Source organism: Lonchura striata, chromosome 15, assembly GCF_050655825.1.
Source record: "Lonchura striata isolate lonStrDom1 chromosome 15, ASM5065582v1, whole genome shotgun sequence".
NCBI lineage: Eukaryota > Metazoa > Chordata > Aves > Passeriformes > Estrildidae > Lonchura > Lonchura striata.
The window spans coordinates 13,391,180-13,406,120 of record NC_140717.1 but is presented as its reverse complement, the minus strand read 5'-3'; the positions used below and the strand labels follow the sequence as shown (position 1 = coordinate 13,406,120).

General features: G+C 48.9%; 1 protein-coding gene across 11 annotated transcripts in view; it reads left to right on the top strand.

Moving 5' to 3' along the window:
* CUX2 (cut like homeobox 2) overlaps positions 1-14,941 on the top strand; it is a 62,697-nt gene that overhangs the window by 1,398 nt on the left and 46,358 nt on the right. The window lies entirely within an intron of this gene.

Below are 14,941 nucleotides of genomic sequence, written 5' to 3'. Positions count from 1 at the left end.
AAAGCGTTCCTCGCTAAATCGCGCTAATGACTTTTCCTGGGTGCGCGCAGAACCTTTATTTAAAGATAAATATTGGCAGCTACTTTGCCGTGGGTCTGTCGGGGGCGAACTTTGCCGGAGGGAGAGGTGGGCTGGGAGGTGGCGGCTCTCCCTTCCTTCCTTCCTTCCTTCCTTCCTTCCTTCCTTCCTTCCTTCCTTCCTTCCTTCCTTCCTTCCTTCCTTCCTTCCTTCCTTCCTTCCTTCCTTCCTTCCTTCCTTCCTTCCTTCCTTCCTTCCTTCCTTCCTTCCCTCCTTCCTTCCTTCCTTCCTTCCTTCCTTCCTTCCCTCCTTCCCTCCTTCCTTCCCCGTTCCGCCTGGCCGGTGCTGTGGCTGGGCGCGGAGCTGGAGAGGAGCAGTGGGGATTGACTTCTGTCCAGGCAGCAGTTCTGCCGCCCCGCCGGGATCGCGTTGGGAAGGAAAGGTGACCTTGTGCCAGCTTGGCCTAATGCCCTCCATTAAGGAAAAAAAAAAAAAAAAAAAGAAAACAAGAGAAAAAAAAAAAAAAAAAAAAGGAAGGCAAGCAATCCATCTATAATTCTTTTTTTTTTTTTTTTTTCCCCCTTCGTTTTTAATGGATGTGTCTGAGCAGCTCTGGTGGCCTGGGGCTGGCCAGGAATGGCAGAGTTTGAGCCGGCCTGATGAATGGTGGGCGTATGGAAAACACAGGGATAACGTGCGGCTCGGCGGCGCTCGGATCGAAACGGCGCCGAGCCCTTTTACGGCACAGAGTCGCGGAAATGAGAAGAGATAAAATTCTATCAAAGATAATGCCAGACGTATTTCACCGGGTTATGAGATCGGTTTATTGTGTACATTACTAATGCAGTATTTTTTTACAGCTTTCTTGTGTGTGATAGTCAGAGCGGGATTCATACCTTCATGGGGTTTTTGGGGTTTAATTTGCTCGGGGTTTATTGCGTTCTGGTTGGCACTGTGTGGATTTATGGGATGCTCCATGCGCTGGATGCTGCTCTAATCCAACCCATTCCGCGTTAAAACGGCAAAAAAAAAAAAATGGGCAAGAGTTTGAGCTGCCGATTTGGGGTAATAAATACAACGGGCGAGCGAGAGCGATTAGAGCCATCTTTTATAAATGTCTTCACATCTCATTATGCAGATGAGCTCTGGCTACACGGCTCCAAGCCTTTGGTTCTCTTCAAATAAAATGTTCTTGGGTTTATTTCCCGGAATGCAAATGCTCTCTCTGCGTGCCGGAGTTGGGCAGAAACTTCGGTGGCTCTGCCGGATGGTGAAGAGCCGGGAGCCTCGGAGCCTGGTCTGGTTGATGAAATGTTTTTGCTGTTTAAAGTTTAGGGGAGAAGGAGAGAGGAGAAAAAAAAAAAAATACACAACTGTGGATGTGATTAAAATATTATAACCTTATGATATTCTGAAGTGCATAAATTTTACATATCAGCTACAGAGGGAGTTTAGACATCCATTAAATGATATGACAGCTTGACTTATCTAAATGTGCATCATTTAACAATGTGTCAAAATTCTGCTTTATATAGACGACAGCAGTAAATAAGCTATCAGTCCTCTTGGCTGGAGCTTAATTCCTGGAGCTTGGACTAATAAACTTAACTGCATTCTTGTGCAGCAGCAGGAGAAACCTGGGGGGGGAGGCTGAGGTGCTTCTGGGGCTGTGAATGGAGGAGCTTTACCTCTGCAAATGCCTCTGGTGCTCGGGGTTTTTGGGGCTCTTATGGAGAGACTGGTGGGACATTGCAGTTTCCTCCAGCATTTCCAGCACCCAACACCTTCCATCCCCATCCCTGCTGGAGGGTGGCATGGTGGCTGTGGTCACTGTGCCCAAGGGAAAGCGTGGAGAGCCCAAGGAGGCTCTGGGTGCCCACCATCTGAGGAATTTTTGTCTTTCCAAGCTGAAATCTCTGCGTTTGTGGAAGTGCAGCCTGTGCCCGGGGCTGGCTGAGAAGAAGCCTTGTGAGGTTGGCAATGCAGTTTGTGCTTTCCAGTGGCTCCAGCTGCTCCCGGTGCAGTGGGGCGTGGGGGAGCGCTGGCTGCACAATCATCTGGTTTGAACAATTAATCTGAATTTGGGCAGCGCTGGAGCCGGGCCCTCGGCAGATGTCTGTCTCATGGTTGGCTTGGCTGCTGTCTGATGGTTGTGTGCTCCTCCCGGGAGCTTCCCTTGGCCAGAACTCTTCAGGTGGGTTCTCTGCTGTCCCCGTTGGTGGGGACAAAAGTGACACTTTACCCAGGAGCTCTGTGTGCTTAGGGATCGAGGGCTGGAAGTGCAGCTGCCTCCGAGGAGGTCCAGCTGAACTGGTCACTGAAATGCAGCTGATGCCCCAGCACCAACAAGTTCAAACCTTGGTCATGGGAGGACTCAGGTGTCGTGGAATGTCGCTGTTGTTGACCACCTCATGGTGTCCCCTTCCTCTGTGCTGCCACTGCAGCTCCCTCCTTGGGACGGCCTGAGGTGACAATCCATCCCATCCCCCAAATCCTTCATTAATACCTGATATTTCTACTATTTCCAATTTATATGTGAGGAGATGGGCTGTGTTTCTGGTCCTACCTGCTCTGGGGTCAATATTGAGCATTGCCAGACTGTGAAGTTCCTGGAGTGAAATCTGATTTTTTTTTCTTTTAATTTTTTTTTTTTTTCTGGCTGAATAATTGAGATGCTGCCAGACAAGAAGAGCTGCAGAAAATGAGAGTTTATCTTTAGCACCACAGTTCTCACTTTAGAAACTGGTGACCCCAATTCCAGCCTGGAGAGTGACTTCTTCCCTAATTAATAAATCCATTAATTAATTGTGTGCGTGCTGCAGCCCATTAGAGATGTACATGCTGGCCTCCTGATCCAGTTTAGTGGATTGTCTCTGTGGCCTTGGAAGCAGGGGAGGGAAAAAAGGGATCGTGACCATGAGGCAGCTAGGGGACAGGGACGGAAATACAATTTGAATTTTGGGGGACTGCAGGGATGAGCACAAGCCCTGCCATCTCCTGGTGGGTGTTCCAGCTTGGAGAGGGGCGTGGGACTGAGTGGAGCTCTCAGGGCTGCTGTGCCCACTGGAATGGGGACAGCAGTGAGGGCTGGGGGTCGTGGGGTGCCCCTTGTGTGGATACCCTGTGGCATGGGGAGCAGGGAGCTGCCCCAGAGCTGTGGCATCACCTGGTGGGTTTGGCAGGGCTGGGCACAGCTCCTGGCCACGGGTGGGGTGGGATGTTAAAGCTTTGGGTGATCTGAATTATTATTTAGGACCAGTTAGGAAGCAGTGCACTCCCAGCCTGCCAGTCCTTCAGGGGGCACTTGCTGAGCTCGAAAACCTCAGCAGAGCCTGCAGAACCTGTGATGCATCTCCCCCACGTGTGCTGGCACAGGAGCTGCTCCCTTCAGTTAATTCTTCTCGCTGTCTGCAGAGACCTGGAATGAAAATGCAGGCAAATTGTTGTGTGTGCTGGTCCCAGGGCTCCTGTTTTCTCTGCTGAATGGGAAGCTGGCTGTTGGCAAAAGAATTGTCATCTTTAAATGCAGGAGGCTTTGCTTGCCTGTGCGTTTTAGGGGCTCCAGGGGTCCCTCTGCTCCCCTGTTTTTCACTCCTGGTTTTGCTGGCTGGAGAAAATGAGTCTATTTGTGTTCCCAGAGGTGGCTGCATGTCCCAAGGGACAGCAGTGGTGCTTGTCCCCTCCTCCCTTGAGTGCTGGCGTAATCACGGCGCCACATCCCTGGCTGCGTGAATTCCCACATCCCAAATTTCAGGGAATTATCCTGGGAGCTGCCGACACAACGCAGCAAATTGAAATGACGGGGCCATTGGTTGCAGGGAGGGAAGGTGAGCAGCAGCATCATCCTGCTCCTCAGCATGGCCTGAAGTGGGATCTCTTTAGGATTTGCAGGCCGTGGGTGTGTGCTCCCCCCACAGCACACCTCAGGACAGAGGCCACGCTGCAGCTCACGGCTGGGAAAGAAGTCTGAATCCCTCTGGCATTGGAAAAGGCACATCAGAGCCATCCATTCCCCCCCAAACGCCTGGCTGAAGTTTCTCAGAACATTTTGTACCATCCTGCTCCTATTACCGAAAGATGTAATTCCCCAACTTGGGAGATAATAAGCAGGTATTGACTTCTGCTGGGGTCATTATCAAGATTTATTCAGTCAATATGGCTCCTTGGGTCAATAAATCTTGAGGTTGATAAAGGAGGAATATATACTTGCAGACTTTATTAAAAAGTTTTCCCCTTTTGTAACACTTTTTCCTCTGTGTTGCAACAGGATCAGTGACTGAGTTTTCTTTAATTACTTTTTTTTTTTTTTTTTTTTTTTTTTTTTTTTTTTTTGTGGTGCACATTTCCTGCAGCTTTTGGCCTGTCTTTCCAAGACAGCACAATTTGGGAAGCAGGTTCTGGTTTGCTGGAGGTTCCTTTTGTGCTGTGATTCCCCCTCTCCTGGCTTGGCTCTGGCGCTGGGTGAGGATCTGGGGAAATAGGGGCAATATTCAATATTCCCACCATAGGCGGCTTTTTTAAGCTGAATTCCCTGGTCACACCAACACCTCCTCCCGAAATGGATTTGGTGCCTTTTATTCTTCAACATGGCCTTGCTGTTTAATTATTTTTTTGTCTACTTTGGTGCAGCACTAAGTGATTTCCCAAAGCTGCCCCAGCACCCCTGAGCATCGACTTCGCTGCGGTTCAAGCGAGCGTGGGGCTGATTTAATATTTCACTCTCAGCGTGTGCCTGTGCCAGCCAGTCCTCCTGCAACACGGATTCCCAAAAAAGTAAATAACCAATTTGAACCCCGGGTAAATATTCCTCTGGTGGGAGCTGTGCCGTGCGTCAGCCGCTCCGAGCACGCCGCCGTTGCCTTTGGTAACGCTCCCGTGGTTTTACACCAAAGTCAGGACCTCGAGCATCCTTTGTTTTCTTCCGTGGGGATAACATAATAAAGTATTACCTGGTGCTGGCAGCAGGGCTTGTAATGTGTGCTGTAAGCACGGAGCAGAGCCGGGGTGTTATTGCTCAGCCTGGCTGCAGAGGACATTTATTCCTTATTAATCACGCTGACGGGGAGAGCTGCCTCCGTCTGCGGCTCTGGGAGCGCTGCACAAGCATTGCTGCATCCCTGGGAGCTGGAGCATCATCAGCCCTCCTGTCCCCTCAGTTTCTTGGCTCCGTGAGGAGCTGTGGGGGCACAGTTTGGGCTAAAAGCCCCCCTGTGCTGCCTGGCTGGGATGGGGTGAGTGGACGGTGGAGGACCCTGTGCTGTAGCTGTCCCTCAGCATGGTGGGGCTAAACTCCATCCAGGGGAGGGTTAGGTTGGATATCAGGGAAAGGCTCAGCCCCCAGAGGGTGCTGGGCACTGAACCAGCTCCCCAGGGAATGGGCACGGCCTTGAGGCTGCCAGAGCTCCAGGAGCATTTGGACAACACTCCCAGGATGGAATTGTTGGAGTGTCTGTGCGGGACCAGAGGTTGGTTGGTCAATGATCCTTTTGGGTCCCTTACAACTCAGGACACTCCATGGTTCTGTGAGTCTGCGGGGGTCTCTCCCCTGGAGCGGCCGCTGATGTTGTGCCAGGAAGGGATGGAGTGGGATTCTGTGGCCATGGCGCTCCGGTTCCCTTCCTCTGTTGATGCCAACCCATCCTCTGTTGATGCCAACCCATCCGAGCTCCTCCCAGCCCCGCTCCTGGCAGAGCTGGGGGCTGGCGGGTGCCCGGGCAGGCAGGGCTGTGCCCTGGGCACGGCTCCAGCTCCAGTCTGGGCATCCCGGGCCAGCGGCTCCGCTCGGCACACGCCGCCGAGGCAGCGTCGCGCTTTCCTTTCAAATAAAAGCAGCTAATTAACATTATTCTTTAATTATTGCCTTTATCAACAAGGGTCTGGTTTATACCAGCAGGATAGTCGCTTTCCTTTCCGCTACCCAAGCGAATGCTTCAATTCCTGTTGCTTTTGAAATGAATTTGATGTCATCTGCCCGTTGTCACTTAATGGGGACACTTGGGTAATGATTGTGCGCTCCAGCCCTGTTAGCAGCACTGCGAGCGTGTAATTTAGCCCCTTAGGCAACGGTACTTTTGAAATCTCTGGATAGTTTTGAACTCTCTGTTCTTAATTAAATATGCAATTTTTCACGGTAACCAGGTTAATTCTTTTGTGTTGTGTTGTAATACTGTTAGGAATTTTCATAGTTCTTATTAAACATTATTCAGGCATTGTGAATTCCATAATTAAAAAAAATGAAAAGAACAAAGCTTGATTCACTTCTTTCTTTTCCCTGGTTAATTTATCAAATGAATTTTGCAAATTTTTCTTTTTCTCCCCAGACAGCGTGCCAAGTGTTTTAAAGGGGAAGGATTTAATTGCTCTGTAGGGATTGGTTGGTTATGAAGGATTTGGCTGTTTGATTAGTAAACCCTATTGGGAATGGTTTAATGCTCCATGATCTTAAAAATTGTCTGATTGTGAGGCTCTCCAAGGATGTTTTCTCTCTTCCTCGTGTACGGAAAAGGCTTTGCACAAGTGTGATTATGAGATGGGGAGGAGGGAGCCGAGGTCGGAGCTGGGTGATCTGAGCTGCCCTGGCCAGGAGGAGGAGGAGGATGGTGAGGCAAAGCAGCACTTGTTCCCATGGATCCCTGCAGATTATGGGAATGGATCAGGATGGGGCTGCTCCGGGCTGGATCCATCACTCAGTTCCTCCTCCAAGGCTCGCTGCCTGTTTTACCTTGCAATATAATGGAATTTTGTGGAATAACTGGTTTATTAAGGGGCAAACCCCTGCTGTGCTCCCCGTGCCTGAATCACTCAGGTGTCCCTGGGCACATCCCTGTAAGGATGCTGGTGTGGCTGGGGGATCCATGCACGAGGAGGGATGTGGGGATGCAGGAACCCCAAAACAGGGGGATCCCACCTGCTCTGACTGTGGAGCTTGGGGCTGTCCAGCCAGGAGTCTTTATCCAGGCAGGCTGTTAAAAAGGATAAAACCACTCAGTTCCTGCTGGTTTTCTTGTCCTCTCTGGATCCAGAATTGATGGAGGTGATGTCTGTGTGCTGATATTGGGGCTGCAGGGATGGGCTGTGACTCCAGTGTGCCAGGAAAGGCACAGTGCTCCAAAATCCCTGCTGGGTGAGAGCCTGGGCTTCCCTTCCAGAGTATCCAGGAGCATCCCTGTGAGCACTGCCAGCGCTGTTCTGTGTTGTTTCTAAAGCCCTTTTGGATTTAATATAGAGGAAAAAAAAGGTCAATATTTGGTGGTTTTTGCCATATGGTGCCAGCTGGGCTCTCCCTGATGTGGTGGGGTGAAGGATGGTGAGGCCTCACTATTAAATAACAGAAGAGCAGCGTGGTGCTGGCACCCAGTGGGATTTTGGGGGGAGCAGGAGGGGTTTTGCCTCCTGCCTGGAGCATCCCTGGGAGGTGCCTCTGTCTGGGAGCTGCAGCCCAGCCAGGATCGATCGTGGCCAGTCTGAGGGGGCTCCCCAGGGCTTATTTGGGCTTTAAGGAGAGGTCAGAGAGTCATTACACTTATAAATATATTACAATTTAAGAGAAGAGCTGTCATTATCTTTGAACTTGGTTTATGTGGCACCAGTTTTTCCTCATTCTGATTCCAGCCAGGAGGATCAGCCAAGCTGGGGCAACACCTGGACAGCTTGTGGGGGGAAATAAAGGATTCAGCAGTGCTGGGCAGGGGGGCTTTGCCTCAAAATGCTTTTGAATCTATGCTTAAAACTGCTGCTTTCCCCTTAAACTTGGAGAAAGATGTTGGTTTGAGGATTGGGGAAACCAAGTGATGCTGTGGTGATGCAGCTGGCAGCGAATTCTGGGTTGGAATCTGTCAGAGCTGGCATCATCATCATCTTTTGGATGTTTTTGGGGAGGGACAAGTCAGCAGCACACGAGTGTCCTGGTGTGACCAGGTGGGAATGTCACCAGCCCACAAAGAGAAATCTGAGATGCCACCAAGCAGTGGCACCACACCGTGGCAATGCCTCCCTAACTGGGTTGAGCAGCGTGGGCAGGGATGCCAATGGGGCTTAAAAATGAGGATTTAAACCAAAATAAATCCCAGTTATTCCCCCAGTTTTCCTCATGGCTGAGCGAGGCACTGAACAAGCAATGCTGGGCTGTGGCTGAAGCAGGGACACAAACCATTTGCTCTGGTGGTGACACAGGCTTGGAGCAGAGGCCAGCACGACTGAGGAGTTCCACAGGGCTGTGCTGAAGGCAGAAAGTCACTTAAAAACAAAGAAAAAAAACGACAAAAAAAAAAGAAAAAAGAAGAGAAAGGCTAGACATTTGCAAGGCGAAGGCGAGCAGATGCCAGTAATGTATTCCCAGGCATGACACAGAGTGGCAGCGTGTCATGAACCGTGTCCCCAGGGACCCCTGGGTCTGTGATATTGGCTTTAACCCCCACCAGCTCTGGTCGGGGTGTAAATTCATCAGGCTTATGGGTATTGCTCTTGGACTACTGAATAATTTACAGTTGCAGAGCCCAGCCAGGTTCAGGTCATCGGGGTTCATGGGTTAATAACAGGTTTGGTTTTTGTTGTCAGCATCTGCCTTGATAACATATGAAAGAATCCTATTCTGTTGATTAGATTTTGAAATGGATCAATTTTTAATCAGCAGAACATCTGACTCACTCAATAAGAGGAGCGTGGTGGAGACAGGATGAGGGGCTCGTTATTTACAGGATTGTTTGTTTTTACTAATACGCAAATCCTCGCTGGGGCTGGAGCCTCCCCCCTGCCTTCCCTGGCCCCGGCTCCCCCAAAATAAATCGCTGGGATTATCTGCAGCCTCGTGCCAGGTATTTGATCCATCCACTGATTGGGTGGGAAATCCATGCTGCTGCTCAGGGCACGCTGAAGCTTTGATTTAACTATCTTCTTATCGATGGAAAACATTTATTTACCAGCCACCAAAACATGGGTGTTTTATTCGGCCCTTCCTGAGCATCCTGCGTGGAGGTCCCCTCCCCAAGGACCACCAGGGTGGGCTTGTGGGTGCTGGGAGAGCAGGGAACAAACCCTGGTGGGATGCAGAAATATCCTGGTCAAATTTCTGTCTGTGAGCAAAGCTTCTGAGGGAATAACTTTTGATTTCATCATTCAAAAGAGGTGGATCCCCATAGAAAGCTAAATACTGAATGGATGACCTGGGCAAAAGCTTTACTTATTTATTTTCTAAATTATTATTTGGTTTTGAATCTTGGACACAAAAAAAAAAAAAAAAATCCAAAGTTGACGTATTTCATTGCATCTTGATAAACTCTACGTATTTCTTTCTGTAAAGACATTCATGAAATAGATATTATTTTTTAAATAATAAATTAGTGGGTTTTTACTGGAATCCACTGGGTCAAAATTTTGTCTTGAAGACAGTCAAGTGGTTAAGAAATGCCATCACCCTGAAAATCAAATTCTGCTTTTTAACAACTGAAAAGGTAAAAGTCTCATAAATGTAACTCTGGGAAGCGTTGTCAGCGGGGTACAATGGCTCTGTGGGGACTGGCTGGGGACTCTGTCACTGGCAGATAATGATATAGATAAGAACTTGTTGGGATGATAATTTGCATGGGTTTGCCCTGGGCTCTTTGGGATTTTCCTTTTAAAACTTGTGCCTCCTGGCAGTCTCCTTAACCTAAATAAATATTCTCCCTCGGGTCAATGAAGATCATGGCTGGCGGTGAGGACTTGCTTCTGGTAGATTTTTTTTTTTTGTTGTTTTCTTCATTTTTATTTTCCCTCAAAAGTGTGGCTGCTTCTTTAAAAATGGGTGCATTTCTGAATTTCTAGATAGAGGTTTTTTGTTGATTCGATGAGGTGGTGATTGAAGCATTGTGCTGAGGCCTCTGGCTGGTGCTGGGGATGCTGGAGGTGGGGATGTGAACATGGGGATGGATTTCCTGATCCCTTTGGGTGCCACAGCCTATCCCAGCTCCCAGCTGAGCACCCACGTGCTCTCTGTGTTATTACAACCCCATAATCCCAAAGGTTCATTCCTATAACCTGGAAATAACTCTGCAGGTAATGGGTGTTTGCTCTCAGCGGACACAGGTGATGTATCAGCCTCTCCTGAGATCATTAGCACCGTGAGCAGGTTAAATATGCAGATTTTATCACCCCTGGCAGGTTTATTTGCAGGAGAGCGATGGGTGTCACAAGTTCGGGGCTTCCAAATGAAGTTTATTTTAGTGATGGAAAATGTGCTTTTTCTCGTGAGCATCTGCTGGCTATTTTCTGACAAAAGGTGGAAGAAAAACAGATCTGCAAAGAGTAGAGGGACTCCTGGGTTGGTTTTTTATTAAATAATGGCTGCTTAGAAAGCGATGATGGGGTTTAGTGCCCGATTTGGGCAGTGGGAGTTGCTCTGGGGACTTGCCCAGTTCTTGGCTCCTCTGGTAACTTATTAACTCCAAAAATTGTCCTTGTGTTTAGCAGCTTGAGTAAACTTATTGCTGATGGGTGCCTGGGTTTTAATGTCATTGCTCCGGGTGGGATTGACCCAAAACAGCTCCAGAGTTGGTTCTGCTGCCCTGTGGGAGCTGGGTCTGGCACGGTGGGAGCAAACAGCACAGGAGGGGCTGGAAATGGTGCTTGGCTGCTTCCTTTGCACCTTGAGGCCGTGCAAGGGGGTTGCTCCTTTGCAGCTCAGGGATTTTTTTAGGGTTCCCATCCCTGGAATTTTTCAAGACCAGATTATACAGGGCTTGGAGAAACTTGGGATAATGGAAGGTCTCTGTTCTTACGGCAGGAGGGGGAAAGAGATGATGCTCAAGGTCCCTTCCAACCCAAAGCATTTTTTATTCTGTGGTTCATTTTGGGTGTATGAATTTGTACCCCTGCCAGTCCCAGGTACAACCCTCTGTGTCACTCCAAAGCTGCATGGATTTGATCCAGAGCTACCAAGCCCTGCAAACCATCCTCTCCTCTTTCCTCCTTGATTTTTTTTGAGCCATTTAGCCAGGTATGATGCTGCAATAATTTTGGGCACCACAGGGTAGTTGGGTTCATTAGGTCTCTCTGTGGGGGCCATACAAATTTACCTTTTGACAGCAGTGGTCTTCTCTTCCCATCCCTTCCCTTTTGGAAGAATCCCCTTCCCACCAGGATGCATAACCTGAGCCTGGAAGGGTTTCTAATTTTCGGGCTTTTTTTTTGGCTAATAATTAAACCATAATGACAGAGCCCAGCATCTCTTTGTTTAAAGAGCAGATGGAGTGTTCTGGGTGTTAGCATGGCCCTGGCTCCCACAGTGCCAGCAGCCCCTGGAGCTCGGGGTTGTGTTATTGGGTGGGCAGCAGGTGGGACGCCAAAATTCCAACGGCATCGTTAGGTAGGGATGAGCTGAGATGCTTTTCCCTTCCCTCTTTCCCATGCCACGGCTGAATCCCCAGGAAGCTGCTTCCAAAAAGCACCTTTGGACTGCTGAGCTGGCACACCTGGCACGTCACGGGCTGAGCTCTGCCTCCATCCCTCCCCCCGAGGTGCCACGGCTGCTGCGGGTACAGCCGGAGCGGGGCTGTTTTGGTGACACACATTTTATGGATAATCCCAGCCTGCCACTTCCAAAAGCTATAAAAGAACAGAGCACAGGCTTTGGCTGCTGAGCTGGCCCGGAGCTCATTGCTCCCTCCTCACCACTGTGATGTGGAGCTGCAGTGATGATTTTGGAGCTGCCAATGCCATCCTGGAGGGTCCAGATCCGTCCCCAGCAAATCCCTGTCTTTCCCCATTTTGGTTTCCACCCAGCATCACCATCTAGCCACGGCGCTGTGTACCTCCCACCTGGATTTCTCATTGAAACACTTTATTTTTTTTTTTTTTCTAAGCAGCCACAATTGATAATTTAGCTCTGGATAAAGCAACCTTCCAGCTTTTTCTTTCTTAGAGGCCAAAACATTGATGTTGTGTGAAATGGGAGCTTTGAGGAGGCTTTGTATGGAACTTAGCTTCCTGAAAAATTTATTTACTGCGACTGTGATCCGCAGGAGTGAATTGATGTTTATCTATAGTAGTTCTTGCCAGAAAAAAAAATGCATAACTGCACTTTCTTGGGAAGCCTTGAAAGGCCTTTTAAATAAGTGTCTAATAGTAGGCTTTCAATAGCAAACAGCCAGCTTGATAGACAGTGTACAGTATATTATTAACTATAAGCAGGCTTAATCTTTTCCTCATGTTTTAGAGAATGCTTTATAACCTTGTGGCCAAAGAATTCACGATCGCCAGGTATTTGAAGCTAAGCAAAAATGATACCAGCTGTAAGTGCTGGGAGATCGATCGTGCCGGGAAAGGCAGGAGGCAGCGAGCTCCTGCTGCAGCCCTGTCCTGGAGCTGCTGTTCCCAGCCACTCCTGGTGTCTGCGTGGGGTTTAGGTGGGATATGTGTCACCTGGAAGATTCCCTGGGGAGGGATGCTCGTGGGGAATCGTGGTAAATCGTGGTAAAATTCCTTCCTGGCATCACTCTGCTGGCGTTAGGCTGGACCATGCCTGGATTTGGCCCAAGTTTGTTTATTCTCCTCATAATTGTCATGTGGAATTGGGGTCCAGGTCCCAGCTCAGTGATGGAATTGAGTCGTGGGATCATTAAAGTTGGGAAAAATCTCCAAGGTCATCGTGTCCAACCATTCACCCATGAACAGTGTCACGTTCAGCACTAAGCTGTCCCCAGGTGCCACAACTTTTGAATGGTTCCAAGGGTGGCGATTCCACCCCTGCCCTGGGCAGTCTGTTCCAAAATCTGACCACCCTTTCAGTGAAAGAATTTTCCTGGATTTCCAATCTAAACCTCCCCTGGTACAGCTTGAGGCTGTTCCCTCTTGTTCTTTGTTCCCTGGGAGCAGAGCCTGACTGCCCCCACCCTGTACCCTCCTGTCAGGGAGTTTTGGAGAGCCAAAAGTTCCCCCCTGAGCCTCCTTTTTTGGCCCCATGTTGTGGTGTCCCTCAGCTCCTCCTGCCCCTGCTGCTGGATCCTGGGAGCTCTGGCCAGGAGTCAGGGAATCAATAGATGGTTAAGGTGATAAGTGGCTTTGCTAAAAACCAATTTTGCAAGAGGAGTTTGCAAAGAGGTCAGCGGAGAGGATCTGCATCTGCACTTGCTCCAGCCCGGAGCTTGACCTGAATTCACCTGGGAAATACCCTCAGTGTGGGATGGCCGATGTCCTCCTGCTTCTGTGAATCCGTGTGGATCCTACGGGAGGGTGAGCCTGAGGAATGTCTCCTTCCTCCAGGCAGAGCATTTGGGTGAGGTGAGCGTGCCTGAAGGCAACAGAGAATTAAACAAGCAGAGTTTGCTCAGAGAATTCTGGTGGCAATATTTACATTTGGATGAAGTGCTCCTGTGTAGCTCCTCCGATGTGGCTCATCTAAACAGGCTTTTCTCCAATCCCCATCGTGGCTGGATGCTGCTTCCAGCTCTATTTTCCCTTGAACCAACTCATTAATTGCACCCACTGTTAAGGAGATCCTGTTTTCAGGCTGCTCACTGCTTTTGGCACAGCTCGGTGACACTGCTGGGGCTGGGCCACCTCCTGCCACCACGCACGAGTGTCTGGGTGTCACCATGTGGACCCCAACTCTGTGTCACTCTAAGAGATGGATTAGGGAGGAATGAGCAGAAATGGGGAGGAACAGATTTTTGGGATGTTTCATCAAAGTGTTTCCAGCCACCAACAGCTCCCATGTGGATTTTCTGCGGGCAGAGTATTGGGTTGTTTTTAGACTTTCTGACATTTCCTTGACTTGACTCATCTTTTCCCACCTGTAAGACCAGGAATACTCCCCAAACTCCATCCTCAAATGTTGGACACTGGGGCTGATGGCAGAATGAGCCAACACCAGCATCCCCTCTCCCCTTGGGCAACGATTTTTTATTTTCTCTGCTTTTTTTTCCCCATTTATCAGTGCAATTCCCCCTTGGCTGGTGACCCCAGAAAGAGCATAGTGGGATGCTCGTGCCTTGCAGTTGAGCTTTTTTCAGCCCATTATTTATTACTCCATCTCTCCCCTGCACAGCCGCCGTTCAGATGCTGTGGCTGAAACCACCTTGTTATTTTATTTTTTTTAATCATCATGGGGAGGCTGTTTCTGGATGCTGATTGACAGAAACATCTTATCTCCTCTAGTCAAAGTGTCTCCTCTTTTCGTGGTAATGAAAGAGTTTGACACTTTGACACGAGTGTCAAACACTTTCCCGAAGATGCAAACAGTGCAGGCTTTGATCTAGGTGCAAACTGGTTTTATTACAACAAACAGATCCCCCCTTTCATCCAGAAAGGGAGATAAGGGGTTTCAATTGGTGCTAAGTAGCAGCTGCTCTTAAGGGTTTTAAAAATAAAAATAAGGAAAAAAAATAATGGAATAGTGGAGCTGTTATGTCATGTTATAAACTTGTGCTGGTGCTGTGCACTGAAGTAAGGTGGGTGTAAAGCCAATAGTGGAAATGATAAATGGGAGAGAATCCTCCTAAAATAAAACCACAGAAATTTCCTCTTTTGGGAGATGTTTGGATTTGTTTTTCTCCAGTATTTCCATCTTCAGAAATGCCTTTTCTGGAGAAAATTTGTTCTGCTTTTCATAAAATCGGTGGGGTTTTGTGAAAAAGAACCACTTCTGCTACTAGTTTGGAGTTTTTTTAATGAAGAGGGAGGCAGGCAGCCCTTTTGAGTTCTCTGGGGTTTGGTATCTTCACTGGGATGCTGGGTCCTGTCCCATGGTCTCACCCAGGACAGCTCCAGGGGGACAGTGGTGGGATCTGCAGGGTTTCCCCACTTTCCCATCCATCTTTTCTCTGAGATGGAATGGGGCTTTGCCTTCTTTCCCCTCCAAATGTCACCTGTAATTCATTAAAGGTTGATATTTATTATATTATCCCCTAGCCAAGCCTGGAGGTATTTTAAGCTGTGGTGGGAAGCCTGG